This window comes from Melospiza melodia, chromosome 22 (genome assembly GCF_035770615.1).
Source record: "Melospiza melodia melodia isolate bMelMel2 chromosome 22, bMelMel2.pri, whole genome shotgun sequence".
Taxonomy (NCBI): domain Eukaryota; kingdom Metazoa; phylum Chordata; class Aves; order Passeriformes; family Passerellidae; genus Melospiza; species Melospiza melodia.
In genome coordinates this window covers 5823897-5842490 of record NC_086215.1, presented here as the reverse complement: position 1 = coordinate 5842490, position 18594 = coordinate 5823897, and the positions used below count along the sequence as shown (strand labels likewise).

The 18594-nt window shown below is 46.5% G+C and overlaps 1 protein-coding gene across 1 annotated transcript in view; it reads left to right on the top strand.

Moving 5' to 3' along the window:
- ASTN2 (astrotactin 2) overlaps positions 1–18594 on the top strand; it is a 361347-nt gene that overhangs the window by 162650 nt on the left and 180103 nt on the right. The window lies entirely within an intron of this gene.

The window sequence follows — 18594 nt, the reverse complement described above, 5'->3', positions numbered from 1 at the left end:
TGCTTAACACTGGTATGGAGGCAGCCTTTTGCCTCATCCTGTGGGGAGGAGGGACAGATGCTTCACAGAGAGGCAGCCATCAGCCCCTGTCCTGCAGCTCTCAGCTGAGCTCTGTCCTGGCTGCTTACCAGGATTTTTCCTCCTCCCTGCCTCCCTCTGTGATTTATGAGAGCAGGTTAGAGGAGTCAGGTACGTCTCACTTGGCCACGGGGGGACTAAATGGAGATGTAATCTTGCAGCAGCCATCAAGGGGTGAGCAGCAAAATAGGAGAATTAGGGAAGGGGTGTGATGGGGATAGAGGGGAACCTCCCCCCCAAAAATGGAACTGAAATCACCCAGGAATTTCACCAGAATTGAAACATGGATCAATCCAGCATCTCTGGGACAGTGCAGGAGTTTTACTGCCCTCAAGCTGTCTCCTCCTGGTCCATCAGCCCTTGGCATCCTTCATGCCCACAATCCAGGGAACATTTCAGCCTTCCCTCAGACCAGGCTTTTAGTAACTCCTGCTGCAATAATGCTGAGCTCCACTCTCTGTGCTCTGCTGTGTGAACTCACTGCGTTTTTGAGGTCTTAATGCTGAGCCGTAAAACTGCACAGAAAATGATCAAACCTCTTAGGACAGGGGATGTAAATTTGAGCCTGGCTCGTGGGCAAATCCTTCACAGGGAGCACCAGCTACAAGTTTGGCAGCTGAGTGGTTGCAGTTCCTCTCGTCCGTGGTGCTGCAGAGCCCAGGAGGGAAAAAAGCCCCAGCGAGTGAACAGATTTTGTTTATATGTTTATTGAGACAATTAAAAATACCCCACACTTGCCAAATCTGCAAACGCTGTCTCACACCCAGAATGATTCCCTTTGATGTCTCTGGGATCTCCTGCCACAGAGAAGGGTTTGGCACTGGGCTCTGCAGCTTCTCCACATTCTCCATATGGATCTGCTGCTGTAGCTGTGTGTCCATCCACCCGTCCATGCAGGATCCTGCCAGGGCTGAGACAAGCACTGAGGGTTTGGAGGGGGAGGCTGGGCTCTAACACGCTCTGAATGCTTGGCCAAAAGGGTGATGCAAGGTAGCAAAATCAGACCCTGGGTTCCTGTGTTGAAAGGTGTTTTTCCCTCCCTGTTTGATGTTGTTATTTGTTTTTATGTCGCTGCCTTTGCTTTCTGTTAACCAGCGGCTGGAGTGTGCTTTGTAGCTGCCTGTTCAAAGCACAGCCCCTTGGCCTCTCTCTTTATACAGACTCTCTGTACTACTTTTCCTGAATTACAATTTTTTTACCCCTATTTGAGTTTTATTACCTTTGCTTTTGTTTGCATTTCCTGCCTGAGAAAGGGACTAGAAGGTTTGCAGGAAGAAGGACCAGGCAGCTCCTGCTGGGATGATGCCTGGGTGGGTCAGTGACACTGAGAAATGCCTTTTATTCAGTTATTTCTTAACACAAATCAGTAGAAAGAACTGGCACTATCCAGAAACCAGTTCTGATGAGATTTCATTTGCCTAAAACCTGCCCAATGTGGACGGGACCTACTCTTCCTTTCCTGTTTTTATTTCCTGTAACAATTGCTGCATCACTTCAGCCAAAGGACAAAACTAATAAAATTCAGTGGAGCCAAAATGTTTCCTGGGAGTGTGCCAGGAACCTGTGACAGGCTCCACAGCCAGGGAGGAGAAACCACCTCTGTGGAGACGACAGGAATGGAGATGGACACAAGCAGGGCAGCTTTGTCCTTCTTTTAGGGCACTGCAAGAAGATGCTGTCCCTTGCAGGCCTGGGAAGGGCTCTTGGAAAGGGCTGGGGACTCAGGGAGAGACCCAGACTCCCTTTTTTCCTGGTAAAGCCAAGATATGGTGCACTTGGAAGTGAGACCTCCAGGTTGATTTTTATAGGGATTTATTAATTGTTAAAGCAAATAGGGGATGCAGGCACTGCTGCAGAGGAACACGGTCTCACTGAGATGACAGGAATGGAGATGGACACAAGCAGGGCAGCTTTGTCCTTCTTTTAGGGCACTGCAAGAAGATACTGTCCCTTGCAGGCTTGGGAAGGGCTCTTGGAAAGGGCTGGGGGCTCAGGGAGAGTCCCACATTCCTTTTTGCCAGGATATGGTGAACCAGGATATGGAAGAGAGACCTCTAGGTTGATTTTTATGGGGGTTTATTAATTGCTAAAGGCAAAAAGGGGATGCAGGTGCTGCTGCAGAGGAACGTGGGCTCACTATGGAGGGATGAGGGACAGCAGCTCAGGCCGAGGGGCAAAGCTCCTGTTTGATTTTCACCCCAGGGCTGGGTACAGCCAGTGACCCATGGCTGTGCTCCATGAAGACAAGTGAAGTTAATGAGTTTCAGCTCCTGCTGCCCTCCAGGGATTTTCCCCACTCCAGGATGTCACCCTGGCTCTTGGGGTGATTTATTAGGGAAAAAAATGCCCTTTGTGACTTTAGTGCAGCGCTTTCCAGGCAGCTCAGAGTAACTTTGCTCACGCTGTGCTGCTCCTTCTCATTCACATTTTCCACATGCAGGAGAGAGGCTCTGCAGACCATGCCTGGCCCTCTCACCTCCAGGCAAAGGAGCAAAACCAGCTCAAAAATGAGTTTAGAAGCAGCAAGAAGTTCAATTCATGGCTTACAGGCAATTCCAGTGTTGCACAGGGCAGGAATGGTGTGTCCTGTGTGGCCTTGCCTACTGGCTCACAAAACCTTTTCATTCTTTGTCAAGGCTGGGTCAGACTGAAAATCCACTGCCCTTTGCCTCCACTCGGCACAGGTTTTGTATCATTCCCCTTCTGCTCTGTGCATTTGGTCTCTTTTTCTGATTTAGATGTTTTGAGTTCTTGTCAGGGCTTTTTCCAGTCTCCTCTGCTGACTGCAGAGCCAAAAGCAAAATCTTCCTTGACTTTTTCCTGCTGCTCATGTTTCAGTCCCAGCAATCTGGGGGGTGGTGATGCTTTCCCAGGCACTTTGATGGGAAACTTAACTGTGTTAAGCAAAATATTGTTTTCAGGGACTAAATCAAACAGCAGTGCAAAGCTGGAGAGGTTTGGAAGAAGGCTGGGGAGTGAGCGGGGGGAAAAAAACATCAAGAAAATTAGGTGAAGCCTTGCAAAAAAATAATCCCATCTTGGGAATTGCCCTGCTTTCACTGCCTGAAGAATTACCGTGCCATAATCAATTCAGCTCTTGATGTTTCCTGCGGTGGTTTTGATATTATGAGATGTTATTGACTGCAACCAAGTGCCTTTTATCAAAAGTTAGATGGGTGCAGTTGGGGACCCTCTGCTGCAGGCTGTGCCACGCTCAGGGCTGGACTCCAACAGTGCTGATCTGAGGGCAGTGCTGGGCAGGAGGGATGGGGATGGAGCACAGGCTGTGTGTGACCCATCCAGGGCCTGTTTCACCTCCAGCACAGGGAACAGAAGGGGCTCACATGGAGCAGGCTGCAGGGGAGCCCTACAGTGGATAAAGAGCCCCCAATTGCACTGGGACACTGTGGGATCGTCAGGGTTCCCCAGATGGAGGAGGAATGAAGGAATCTGACTCCATGTTCTTAGAAGGCTAATTTATTATTATGTTATGTTATATTAATATATATATATATAGATGGATAGATAGATAGATACATAGAATATATATAGTTCTTAGAAGTTATTATATTCTATATATAGAATATATATAGTTCTTAGTTCTTATTATATATAGTTCTTAGAAGGCTAATTTATTATTGTATTATATTGTATTATATTGTATTATATTGTATTATATTATATTATATTATATTATATTATATTATATTATATTATATTATATTATATTATATTATATTATATTATATTATATTATATTATATTATATTATATTATATTATATTAATATATTTTATAGAAAATATATTTATGTTATATATAAATATATATATTGTGTATGTATATTGTATATATATAACATATATACAATATATATTGTGTATATATATACACAAGTATATATACAAGTATATGTACTTGTAGTATATGTACTACAAGTATAGTATATTATATTTAATATAATATACTAAACTATACTAAAGAATAGAGAAAGGATACAGACAGAAGGCTAAAAGATAAGAATAAAAAACTCATTATTTTCTCTCATGAGTCTGACACAGCCTGACCATGATTGGTCATAAGTTAAAACAATTCCCATGAAGCCAATCAAAATGACCAGTTGGTAAACAATTCCAAAGCAGCAAAACACAGGAGAAGCAGTCAGATAATTATTGTTTTCATTTTTCTCTGAGGCTTCTCAACTTCTTCTCTCAGGAGAAGATATTGTAGGGAAGGGATTTTTCGGAAAATGTGACGGTGACAGGACACGTTCAGGAGTGTTGGCTCAGCAGCTGGATGAGTTTTGTGGGAGAACTTACCCCTGCCTCCTGCAAAGAGGAGGTCTGGGCAGTGCACAGCAGAGTTCACCCCAGGTGTCACAGGGCTGGAGAGCTGCATGCAAGATGATATTTCACTGGATGCGCAAGGCAGAGCTGTCCTCTGTCAGCGCCAGGCTGGGGAGGGTCCCCTGCTGCTGCTCTCCCTCCTGTCCCCCTGTCCCTGCCTCCCACATCCATCCCAGCCCTGCCACGGGGCTCTCTCCCAGTAGCAGCTCACGGGGAGCTGTGCAGAAGCCAGCAGCACACAATTAAACCCCAGCTAATACTTCAACACTCCCCTGCTCCTGCCCAGGGCTTAGAGTGACACAAATGAAGCAGCTGAGCATTAAGGCAGGATGCTGTGTAAATATGCACTGAGCTTTTGCAGAGAGAAGTCTCTTCATTCTTTTCAGTCCACATTTCCTTTATTTATTTATTTTTTTTTTTAATTTCTTTCTTTATTTTTTTTTAATCAGTGTGTATCAAACACAGACAGGCCAGAGCTGGAGGTGTTCGTTCTGACTGTGGGTGCTCTGGGTTTGGACTGTGGGTTCTCTGTTCTCTGGAGAAGTTTTAAAATTGTTATGATAAAGTTGTGATTGGATAGATAAATGGCTCATCAACTGATGGAATCACAGAAGCACAGGGTGGTTTGGGCTGGAAGGAACCTCAAAGATCATCTTGTCCAAACCCCCTGCCCACGGTGGCTCACACTCCAACCCTTCCCACTCTCCTGCCTGGGTGCTGGGAGCTGAATCCAAGGGGAAGGAACACTCCTGGGTTTGTGCTGATTCACTTCAGTACCAGATCAGGGAGTTAAAATAGTTTTTTTGGGGGGTTAAAACCCTTTTTTTTTTTTTTTTTGCCTGAACACAGCTGATAAGTGATACTGATAGAGGAATAGCATTGGCAATGTTATTGACCTAAAGGGCTTTTCATGACTTTTCAGGGAGAGTTACAGGATCTCTTCTTCCTGGTAAAACTGGGATATGCATCACAGGCAATTCATTATAAATGGAAGCCTCCTTTTTTTTACAGAATCATAAAATACCAGGTTGGAAGTGGACCCCGAGGAATTATTGAAGCTTGCTTTATATAAAGGGGAAAGAAAAGGAGCTTTTAGTATGGAAAACTTCACTGCAGTAAAAATAGCACCTGGCTTGCTTAAAAAAGCACAAGTGGGCAGCAGATGGGCTTGGAAGCAGCAGGGGTGGCTGAGAGTGGGGGACACCACCTGTAATTGGGGAGCAGCAATGCAAATCTGCTGCTTTCCAGGGTGGAATAGAAACTGCAGAAATTCCTGCCTCAGAATGGGAGGGATGGGAGGCTGCTGGACATTGTCCTCCATCTGTCCCTGTCTCTTGGTGCCATTCCAGCTGTGCAGCTGTGGGTGACAGGACTTGCAGGGAGCCGGGAGCCTTCCCACAGATACTCCAACCACCTCTCCTACACACACATATCGTTAAAGCCCTGAATCACCAGGTCAGGCAGAGCATTCCCAGAACAGCCCAAACAATCTCATTTTTGGGGAGGGGGTGGCTTTGGCTGTGCAAAGCCCAGCTGGAGGAGCTGCAGTGATGTCCCTGAGCTCTGAGCTCTGGCAGCAGCTGTGACAGCAGCATGACCTGGGTCACTTGCTAAAATGGACTTTGAGTTTTGCAAGGTTCATCCAGCCTGTCCTGGCTTTCCCAGTGGGAGCAGGGCTGGGGGAGGTTTGGGCTGGGCAGGCTGGGGCAGCTCAGAGGGAGCTGAGCTGGTTTGCAGGGCCAGCTCAGGGTCTGCATTCAGCATCACTGCTGCAGGTCAGGCACTGAGCAAAGCCATCAAAATAAAACCCAACAGCAAGGGCTGGGTTGTGATATTTTCTGAAAAATCCCTTTGCCAGGATTTCTTCTCCTCAAAAGAGGAGAAGACTCAGCCTCTTCTTGTTTTGCTTCTCTGGAATGTGGTCTGGAGATCGTTTATTCAAACATGTGAATTGTTTTTAATTGATGGCTGACCACAGCCAGCTGTGTCGGACTCTCTGAGTCAGTTATGAGTTTTTATTATTCATTCTTTTCCAGCCTTCTGATGTATCCTTTCTCTTTCTTTAGTATAGTTTTAAAATATAATATAATATAATATAATATAATATAATATAATATAATATAATATAATATAATATAATATAATATAATATAATATAATATAATATAATATAATATAATATAATATAATATAATATAATATAATATAATACAATACAATACAATATAATATAATATAATATAATATAATGTGACGTGACGTGACGTGACGTGACGTGACGTGACGTGACGTGACGTGACGTAACGTAACGTAACGTAACATAATATAATATAATATAATATAATATAATATAATATAATATAATATAATATGACATGACATGACATAATATAATATAATATAATGTAATGCAATGTAATATAATATAATATAATATAATATAATATAATATAATATAATATAATATAATATAATATAATATAATATAATATAATATAATATAATATAATATAATATAATATAATATAATATAATATAATATAATGTAATATAATATCAGCCTTCTGAGAACTTGGAGTCAAATTCTCATCTCTCACCTCATCCTGGGGACCTCACAACACCACACTGGGTGACCTATTTAGGAAATCCAGGGCTCTGCTTGGACTTGGTGCTGCACAGTGCTGGCAAAGTCAGCCCCACATTTCTCAGGTGCACGAGCTCAGGGTGATGTGGCCACACCTGTGGGTGGACTCTGCCACAGGGACAGACTTCCCAGCCCAATGGAAACAGGTCTTTGCTGCTCACCCTTGCCTTGGATGCTGGAACAGGACACCTGTGGCATCCTTCAATGGCACAGATGTGCCAAGGAACTCAGGGAGTTGAAAATCCTGCCCACCCAGGGGGTGGAATTAATGGGACAGCCAGAACAAACATAGCTCTGGGGTGGGTGGCCTCACTCAGGCTCAGTTATCCTGTGACAAAATCTTTTTTTGGTAGGATTCCCTCTGGCTTGGCCAAGATGCTGTTGGCAGGGAGATGCCCTTGGCACTGGGGATGGCACTGGGCACTGCCCCACCCTGCTCTTGCTCTCTGAGCTGGGCACTGGGAGCCTCGTGGGGACAATAATCCCTCTGACTTCAACACGGACACACTTTGCTGCCAAACTCCTCCATTCTCCAGTGAGATCATTAGTGTGAAAATCGAACAGGATCAGGGCCCAAAGGGCTTGAGAAATGGTACAAAAAGCTCCCTGTCACATCTCCCAGCACAACTCAAAGGCTGTTTCTGTACAGTCTCTGGGCCACCTCGTGGTTTCATGTCAGTCCTTATCCACGTTGCTTTACTCATAAGTTCTGTGCACAGCTCTGTCAAGTTATCTGCTGAAGTCCAGGCAGATCAGGCACTTCTCTTTCCTTAAAAAAAGGAAAAAAAATGTCTTATAACAGAAAGATAAAGGATGAATCTGATATTCTTCAAAATCAAGAGGCAGACACCGAAGGAGGGGACAGGGACCAAGTGTCACCCTTCTGTCACTTGTCCTGCCTGGGTGTGCCTGTGCATGGGATTGATCCCTGTGGGAATGTGAAACCCCTCTGCTGGGTCCATGAGCTTCACAAGCTGCCATTGGCACATCCAAGACCTTCCAGAGCTTCCGCCCTGACCCCATCCCAAGGTCTCTGGTCCCCTCATTGTCCCCTACCAGTGCAGATACCCCCTGAAATCCCCCAAACAGGAGGAGTTCCCACCTTTCCTGGTGACAAAATCAATACCAATGGCTTCCATTAATATTCTGGGAATGGCAGAGAAGATTGACTGCCTCATTAGCAGGCATCGTGTGAAACTCTGACAATAATTAACAACTCAACGGTCTTATTTGCTGGCCTATCACAGAAGTATTCAATCAAAAATGTAATTTGCTCGACGCTCCCATTTACCATAAAAAGAATATTCCTTCAAAGTTTTAAATAGACTAATTAAGAGGGAAGAAATACAGGGGAAAAAATTATTAACAGTATAGTTTTAATGGGAAATTACTGGAGCGTATTAATAATGCAATAACCATTTTTAACAGCTGTCTGTCAGTTTGTGGGCCGGGGTAATTAAATTAGTCACTAAAGGGTCACTCAAATTAGGTGCCAGAGAGCTGCACCAGGGCTAACAAAGGCACACCAGGAGAAATGCTCTGGCACAAGGAGAAGGGGGAGATGGTGGTGTTGAATTCAGAGATCTCCAAGGATCCTGCAGAGCTGGGACAAGGAGAAGATGCTGGTGTTGAATTCAGAGATCCCCAAGGATCCTGCAGAGCTGGGACAAGGAGGAGATGCTGATGTTGAAGTCAGAGATCCCCAAGGATCCTGCAGAGATGGGAATCCCTGGTCACAGAGGCAGCAGCACCTGCTTGGTTCAGGTGTACCAGGAGCAGGGCAGATCTTTGTGCTGGCAAAGGCTGGGAAATAATAATGAGGAAAAGTCTTCTGTGAGCATGATCATGGCCCAGGGTGGCCTCTGTGACATCTGCTTCAGCCTGGTGCTGCTCAGGTTTTTAATCTCTTTCCCAGAGCCAGAAGGCAGCGATGCAGGGGATTTTTGGCAATTTCTTTCAAGGCTTTTATATTCTGCGGGTTTCAGACTTGCGTTCCCCCCTTCCTCCACCCCTTCCTCCCCTCCTGAAATGAATTGCAGTTAATTTTGGATGTTGTTGAGCCTGGAAACACATCTTTCTTGCCGCCAGCCCATTAAAAAAATATATTTACAGTTCCATAAAGCAAAGGCAGCTGCCAAGGTAACATCCTGCTGGCTCCCTCGTGTTCCAGGAGCAGAGTAAGGATTTGGAGAGGTTGGGTTTGGATTTGCTTCTGTGAGCACAAGGAAGATTTTAAGCCCAGCAGAGAGATTTCAACCTGAGAAAATCATTCTGTCCTGCCTGGGGAGGTCTTGTAGGGACCTGGGGTGTTGGGTTCAGGGCCAGGGGATGCTGCTGCAATTCCCTTTTCTTCATCCCTCCATCAATCAGGATGTGGATGCCTCTGGCTCTGAGCAGGAGGGGGTTACACCTTCCAGTGTGATTTTTTTTAGATTTCACCTATTTTCTCAATTTTGTATTGAAGTAGGACCTTTTCCCATAGCATGACTGTGTGGAAAAACAATTGGCCACAAAGCAGTAATCAAACCCTAGAGGAAAACCTTCATCCATCAAAGGTACCAAGCAAAGTGGTGGTTGGGGTGTTTGGAGGGCACAGAGGTCTCTGAAACCATGACCTACATCGAGCAGAACAAGGACATAAATTTCCATATATTGGCTGTACATTTGGGCTTTTTTGGGCAACTTTCCTGCTCTTATTTTACATTTTCTCACTCTCAGGACCTGCAGGTGACAGAGGGGATGGCAAAGCCTGTGTGTTTCCCTGAGAGGTTTCGATTTTCATCAATCAACAGAAGGGTTTTTCCATAATTCTTTCTCACATCATCTCCATTTGAAATTTAACTGTGGAGATGCCCTGATCTCTCTGAAATGCTTGGGGCTTTTTCCTGCTCTTTTTCTATCATTAAGACATGTATAAAGCTAGAAGCTGCTCCAAGTGGGTGATATGGGCAGGAAATGGCACATGGGAGTTAAATACTACCCAGTGGAAGCAGCTGTGGTTCTGATGTTGGCTCCTCACTTCAAGAGGAGCATCCCAGCTGAAGGGAAATAGTAAAACCCACCAAAACCCGCCAACAGAAAGAAGCCCAAACCTGTGCCCACCCTTCCTGCAGGCTGGATGGGCACTGGGGCAGAGGCAGGCCCTCCTCAGTCTCCACATGAGGGGGAATTACAAGCTGTATAGATTATTTTAATGGCCATATTACTTCCAACTGTGCCTCCACCATCTGTTCTTCCCCAATTACAGATGCAGAAACCCAGCATGTTTCCCCATTCGGGCTGTAGAGGATGAAATACAAGCCTTGTAAAAGGCTGTATATTCTCCCAACAATGCAGTTGGCACCTGTGAAGTTTTCCTGGTGCTTCTGCCAGCTCGGGATGCTCAGCCTGGTCCCTCTGCTCTGCATCCCAGCCCATTTCCCTGTCCATGGGGGCAGAGGGAGCTGTTTAATAAAAGGGAGAGGCTGTTTTGCTACAAGATTTGTCTAAGCTGTGTGGGGCAGCTGAATTATTAAGGCTGACCAAGCGTCTCAAGTGCTACAAAACTCGACAAGAACCTCTTACCTCCGGCACAGTGATAAACAGGATTGAGGCACGGTGGGAGGGAGGGAATTAAGATAGGACATCAAAGAGTGGATTCCATCAAGTAAATCATGCCATTGCTCCAGTAAAAGAGCCCCTAAATGTTTTATTAGGGATTTTCAACAACTACCAAAATTAAGATGGAAGGGATGAATTATTAAAACATAGATTAACTAAAGCAGCTGCTGAATTAAACATGAAAGGTGCGTGTCGGGAGGAGCACAGCCACTGTGTGCTGCTGCAGGCACCTCAGTGCTTCAGCCAGAGTGCTAGAAGGGTCTGCAGAGGGTGAGTGGCAGTGCTGGGGGCATGGAGAGCCACGGGCTGCTGTGCCAGGTCAGGACTGCAGTGCCAGGGCATGGAGAGATGGCTGCAGGGTCAGCAAAGCAGGATGCCAGGTGCTGCAGAGGCTCAAAGGAGGGGGTTCTGCCTGGGGGGATGCAGGGTGAAGATGTGCAAGGGGCAGCCAAGGAAATGATGCTGGTCCTTGTAGCCTGAAAAATCCTTTCTTTAGGATTTTTCCTCCTGAGAAGCTGGGAGGCCTCAGGAACAAAATGTAAACATTGATTATCTGCTGCTGTGGAATGCAACAGGTGCATCTGTGATTGGCCCATCTTGGTTGTTTCTAATTAATGGCCAATCACAGTCAGCTGGCTCAGATTCTCTGTCCCAGACACAAGCCTTTGTTATCATTCTTTCTTTTTCTATTCTTAGCTAACCTTCTGATGAAATTCTTTCTTCTATTCTTTTAGTATAGTTTTAATATAATATATATCATAAAATAATAAATCAGCCTTCTGAAACATGGAGTCAGATCCTCATCTCTTCCCTCATCCTCAGACCCCTGTGAACACGGTCTCAGGTCCTCTGTTAAATAATGCAGGGAATGCAGGTGGAAAAAGGAGATTTGCCTGAAGTACTTGAATCAGGACCTAAACTTCCTTTTCCTGTGTGTTAATCTGGTTTTACCAACTGAAAACCACCTGTGGCAGGGCAGGGACTGAGAAAATGGGACTGGGACAGGGACTGGGGATTGGCTCAGGGGTTGTGATAGGCACTGGGCAGCTGCTCCTCCACGTTTGATCTTATGGCATTGGATAAAGGTAAATGAAGGTTTTTAGGGGTCAGAGAGTCCCAGGGTGAGGGGATGAGTGAGGAGGGTTCCTGTGGCCTCAGTGCCCCTGAGACAGGACATGATTTGGGTGATGCCAACATCTGGGAACAGCTGGAACAAGGGATCTGTCCATGCCCCTGCATAATTAGGCCACATTGCTCTGCCCCTGGTTTGCTCCTTGTGCTACACCTCTCCCACCTGTTAAAAATAGAAGCAGTCTCTTAAACTCTACCTAAAGCAGTGTGATCCCAGTTTGGTGTTTCTGTGCCCTCACAGTACAACCTGCTCTGAAATTCCCCATGCCAGAATATGGCAGCCTGTGCAGGTAAAGAGGGAGAGAAAAGGAGGTAAAGAGATGCTGTGTCACTATAGGACACAAAACAACACAAGCACACACCGCTGTTCTCAAGGTGAAAAGAGGGAGTTTATTTTCTGACTCCAGCATTTATAGTTTTCCAAAAGTGGCAGTGGATTGGAGGGTGACAGTGCCACCTCTCCAATGCCATTGGACACACCAACCGTCCATCAAATTTCTCCTCCTCCATAAGAGAATGCAAACCAAGATATTTACAGAAAGTGCATGAAAAAGTTTGCTACAAGAATGTAAACATCAGAAGGCTCAGAAAATCTTAAAAAATCAGGGAGACAATGCTGCTGTCTGTGGTTTGTTTTGTACCAGCCCCCAGGATGGTGGGAGCATTGTGGGAGCATCATCTCCAAGTGCAAAGCATAAAACATGGTGGAAATTTCTGTTTGTTCCCTCTCTCTTTCTTCTTCCCCAAGATGTTCAAAGCTCTTCCTTGGAAGTCTCCAGTCAAACCCCTAAATGCCAGCAGCAGTGAAGCCACTGGGAGCAATTCACAGTGTCTGCAGCAGCACTGCTGTAAGGGGCACTGATGGAACGAGTGGAGGCTTCATTCATAACAATAATAAACCTCTATTTTGCGGTTTTACGCCGCTTTTAATCTTCCCAACTCAAAGGAACATTAATTGACTGTGTGGCACAGTGGGAGGCAGGTAGCTGCTGTTGTCCCTGTTTTACAGATGAGGAGGCTGCAGCACTGGCACACTCTGCAGCCTGCCCACTGTCAGACAGTGTTTCACCCTCTGGGGCTGCAGAGGATCCCAAATGTCAGCTCCTGCTCGGAGCTTTATTCTTGGGAATGCTCTCCTGTGGCAGGGCAGGCCCTCAGGAGCTCTGATGTCATTGGCATTTCTTTACACCCAGTTTGGTTTTGGATAGATGGAGGTGAATATTGCTGAAGTTAAATGAGAATCTTCTACTATGAATTAGTGCAGATGCCAAAAGCAAGTTCCTTGCCCTCAGGCCAGTGACCAGGCAGTGCTCCAGCTCTGCAGTGCTCCTTCCATTGGGAGGAAAACTTGGAGAAACATGTAAAGCTCAGTCTTTGCTATGATCCCCTTTGCTATGAAGTTTGTTTGGATGAAATGGCAAAAATAGAACCACTGACTGTTTTCCTGCTCAGAAATCCCCAGGTTTGCCTCTCCAGCTAGCTCTGCCTCCAAAAACCTCCAGCTTGACTCTTCTTCCAAGAGTCACATTTGCAGAGGTTTTCTTCTGCTGCTGCTTATTGGCTGAAAAATCAATGTTTTGGCCTTTGTGTGTGCAGCCCAAGGGGAGTTTTGGCTTGTATTTTGGGTGAGGCTCTGGGTGATGCTCACCTCTCCTCACAGGGCACTGGGCTGGCATCGCTCTCTCGCTGCTGTGGTGTGAAGTGGGGCAGGCTGAGTGTCAGGACCCAGAAGACCCCTCTGGCTGTCCTGAGCAGCCCAGACCCCTGCCAGGGGGCTCAGAGACCCTGAACAGAGCCCAAAACACCTGCGGGTTTGATTATGACCCGTGGAGCAAATTACCAACCTTAGATGAAGATCAGCAAGCCACAACAGTTTAGGTAGAATATTAGTGAAGTTGTCACGGGGTGGAAAAGTAGATTTTGGGGTTTCTGGTATGGAGGTTCAGGAGGCAAGATGGAGGGATCTGGATGTGCCCAGCCTTTTTCCTTCTTCTTCTTCTTGGCCTCCATCTTCTGCTGTGATGGTGGCACTCACAGATTGATTTAGAGTACAAGCTCACTGTCTAACATGGGTGATGGGTATTGGAAAATAATTGTAAAATTGTACACGTAGTTTTTAGCATAAAGACATAACACTGCCCTGGGGGCAGGCAGAGTGCCTGGAACTGTCCTGCTGGATGGACCTCGGCAGGGCAGGAGAAAGAATTTTATAGATAAGGAACAATAAACAACCTTGAGAGTGAGAAATGATGAGCCCTGACTCCTTCATCAAACACCAGGCTGGGAAAAGAGATTTTCTAACTTTTCTCGGGGTCACTCTGACAAGTAGAGATCCCGACAGCTGAGGGATGAGCAGTGGGGTTCATCCTGCCATGGGTTCATCCTGCTATGGACACTGGGGAGGGGACCAGCCCTCCCTCACTCCCTGCCCCTTTGAGAGCCCTCCTGATACTCACAGTCCCCTCTCTGCCTGCAGGCTGCCCTGGACCCTGAGGGATGCTCCTGGATCTTCACCCATTGCTCTCTGGTGGTTTGCAGGGTTTGGGGTGGGACCATGGAAGGCCACATGTCTGTGTGGTTGTTTCTAATTCTTCTAAAGGAAGCAAATTACATTTTGGGCATCCTGCTCAGCCCCTCAAGGCAGACCTTGGATTAGCATGGAGGCTTTTCTATTTTGTCTTCTTAATTATGACAGACACTGAAATAAAGGTGGTGAGGGAAGTAGGATGTGCAGGAGAAGGAGGGTGGTCCTGCAGTGTGCAAACATGCTCTTGTCTTTCTTTTTTACCCTTCTTTTTAATCTGCTGTCATCAATCTCCTGTTGCTAAATGTGCAGCTGGAGAGAGGGTTCCTAGGCAAAGTTCCTGCTGATGGATTCTGACAGATCTAATCAGGCAGGGATGGTGACAACCACGTCCTACACCGCTGTGAATTGTGGTTCAAACCTAATATCCTTCACCATGACACGCTGTGGCAACTGAAAGGAGCCTGATGGCTGAGATCTGGCTGGCCTGAGGGGAGGAATGTTCCCATCACATGCACACCTGCCTGTGGCTCTCATCACTGCCTGTGGGACTGGCTCCCTGATGCATTCCTTGCAACCTCTGCCGCTGTGCAGCTCTGCTGCAGGCCTTTCATGTCTCCCCCAGGTGTGTTTTACCTGTCTGATGCTGTGGGCGATGTCAAGGCCTCACTGCTCCATCTCCCTGGAATCTATTACAAGCAGGGACTGATTTAATGGTCCTCAGGAGTAGCATAGAGCACCTCTAGGTCTGTATCCAAGCCAATCCCCAAGGGTGCCTTCTCTAACCATTGGAGATCTGCTCTGTGGGACTCAGGGCATGGATCAGCTCCTTTTCACTGCCTTAGGGCAGGGGGATTGTCACAGACATCTTTTTATGAAAATCCTTTCTTAGGATTTTTTCTTCCTGAGAAGCTGAGAGGCTCCAGGAACAAAATGTAAACAATGATTATCTGCTGCTGTGGAATGCATCAGGTGGATTTTTTGATTGGCCCACCTTGGATGTTTGTAATTAATGGCCAATCAAGGCCGAGTTATCTCAGACAGAGTCCGAGACAGCTGCCTTTTGTTATCATTCCATTCCTTTCTATTCTTAGCTTAGCTACTCTTCTGAGATGAAACTTGTCCTTCTTTTCTTCTTAATACAGTTTTAGTGTAATGTATATCATAAAATAATAAACCAAGCCTTCTGAACATAGAGTCAACATTTTCGTCTCTTCCCTCACCTGAAAACCCCCGTGAACACTGTCACAGGGGATCACCCACAAATGAGCCAATTTCTCCCTGTGAGAAATTTGGAGCAACCAATTGTGTGTATCTGTGGATGAGCTGAATCCCATGCTTGGCCTCTCAGGGCTGGGGCAGGGTTGGTTTGGGCACTCCAGGACCAGCAGCACTCAGCTCTCAGCCCTGCACAGGCTGTGTACCCACTCTGGACAAAGCCCCTGGCACCAGCAGATGCTCAGTTGTAGGAATGCAATCCCCTGTCCCCAGATCTCAGGGTTTGGGTCTGGAATCATCTATTTTAAACGCATCAGACCCAGTCCCATGGCACAGCTCCAAGCAGAGCCAGCACAATTCCTGCCTGCCAGTGCTGCGCTCCCAGCTGAACCACCCTTACATGGGATACAGCCATGCCCTGCTTCAGCCTCCCTGCCTTTAACCCTCTCTCCTCCTCAGGCAAATGATGATGTTCCCTGACCCACATCCAGCTCTACACTCAATTTATCTTGTTTATTGACCCAAGCAGAAAGTCAATGTTTTCTTCATCTGCCATTTGCTTCAATGGCAGCCAATTTGGTTCATCCAAAAAAAAAAACTGGATGCAACAGAGTTTAGCATCAGATTTAGCATCAGATTTTACTCATTTTTCTTTTCTTTTTTTTTTTTTCCCTTCTTTTTTTTAGACGCTGCTTATTCTTTTTTTCCTGAACACACCTGGCCCTGGACACAGCTTGGCAGCCTTTGCTGTACGATATGGCTGCAGGCAAGGCTAAAAATGTGCAGCAATTACCCCACGAGCTGCAGAGCCAGGAGGGAGCCTGTGGGGCAGCTCATTACAGCCAGGGGATGCTGCAGCCAGGGCTCCTGTGGGAGCTCTTTGCTTGGGAAACTTTGGCCCCTGGGGCTTTCATGAGCATTTGGAGCTCTGTCTCTTCCTCAAAAGTCCAAAATTGGTGTTTTGCAGCCATTGCCTGGATCAGAGATCCTGGTTTATGCTGGGATGTGGGATGTGATTCATGGCACTGCAGATCAGGAAAGGCTCGCTGAAGAGAATTGAAGCAGTGATTTAGGATTTCTGGGGGAAGAAAGTTGGTTTTGGGGAAAGATCTGAGGTAATCTGGGGAGGTTGGGCAGAGAAAATTTAGTGATAAAACCATTTTTAATGGCTGGAAGGATCTTTTTTTGGGGGGTAAAATCTAAGGTAATCTGCAAGGGACTGAAGGAATATTTTGGGAAGAAAATCTGAGGTAATCTGTAATGACCACAGTGAACACTGAGGGAGAGGTGTCTCCTCAGGTGATGCTGTGGGAATATGAGTGTCACTGAGGGAATATGAGTGTCATTGAGGGGACATTTGTCCCTGGGCTAGTGGCAGGTGTCCCATGGGTCATTGAGGGGATTACAGATCACTGGAGGAATGGCCAATTCCCCAAGATTTGAAGCCCTTCTAATGTCTTTTAAAGGAAGCAAATTACATTTTGGGCATCCTTCTCACCCCCTTGATTAGCACGGAGGCTTTTCCATTTAGTCTTCTCAATTAAGACAAACACTGAAATAAAGGTGGTGAGGGCAGTACGATGCGCAGGAGAAGGAGGGAGGGTGGTCCTGCAGTGAGTGCAGGGCTGAACAAGGCTCTGCAACCACATGAGACCAATCCCAGATGCACCTGTTGCATCCCACAGCAGCAGATAACCATTGTTTACATTTTGTTCCTGAGGCCTCCCAGCTTCTCAGGAGAAAAAATCCTAAGGAAAGGATTTTTCAGAAAATGTGTCTGTGACAGAACCCTCCTGGCAGTGTGGCTGCAGTTTTGGGCAATAACCAAAGTGATTTTATGAGATGTGCCCATTGCACAGGGCGGTCCAGCCCTTCCCCATCACCTGCCCTGAGCCAGCAGCGGTGTCTCTGATCCTGGGCTGAGCTTGCTCAGGGATCCAAACCATCACAAACTCCTGTTCTTCTCCGGGGCAGGAAATTCTTTGCTCTGAGGTGCCAACATCTCCAGGGAGGGGTGGGATGGGTGCCTACCAAAGGCAGCAGCAGGTCAGGTTGCTCCTCACCTCTGGAGACCAAACCCCTGGATGTGGTGTCCTCAGAAGGGCTCAGTGGCTTCCAGAACAGAGTGCTGCCCTTGTGACAAACACCTTGGGAAACCCAGTCTGCTTCAGGTGCCTAGACAGAGCCAAGCCCTTCTGAAAAACCTGCCCAGACAGATGGAAAACCCAATGCAAATCGCTCCCCAGGTATAAAATTAATTGGATTCTAACTTCAAAGAGTACTTGTGGAAATGAGCTGTAAATAAGCTGGTTGTGCCTCAGTTCCTCTGTCTGTGGACATTCATCTGGCTTTTTTTTTGAGCCAGTGAGTGTTGCTGATGGAAGGTGCTATATATAGCAGCAAAGCTATGCATATATGGATGCATATGCATAAATGTATCCCTAGTAACTGACCCAGGTGTGTGATGTTTTCTGTAATACAGCTGACAGGTTTGTTTCCAAATAAAAACCGTCATTTTTGCATCCTGTGGGCTCTCACCCCTCTCATTTTGCAGCTGTGTGAACTTCTCTGACGTGGGCAGCTTGCTCACCCTCTGCCACGGCTGGAAGGTACAAAAGTTGGGATCTGGTGATGCCTGGGATGCAGAGGGGTTGGTGAAGGTCACCCAGGTGTGGGGATCTCAGAAGGATGGAGCTTTATGGCCGAGCTTAGTGTTGCTCTGCTGAGCTGTGGTGCTCAGGGCTGGCTCCTGCAGGGCTGTCCTGCCTGCAGCCAGCATTCCAGAGGGATCAGGGCATTCCCAGCAGCCATTCCTGCCTGGCTGGTCCCTGGCACCCAGTTCCCAGCGGATCGATAGGAACGTCTGTGAAAAATCAGGACACGGATATCTGATCCAGCCGCCCTGACTGATTCCTATTTATCCCATCTAATTCTATCAGCGTTTCTAATTCTGTCCTTAGTAACTGACCCAGGTGTGTGATGTTTTCTGTAATACAGCTGACAGGTTTGTTTGTTTGTTTCCAAACCTTCATTTTTGCTTCCTGTGGGCTCTC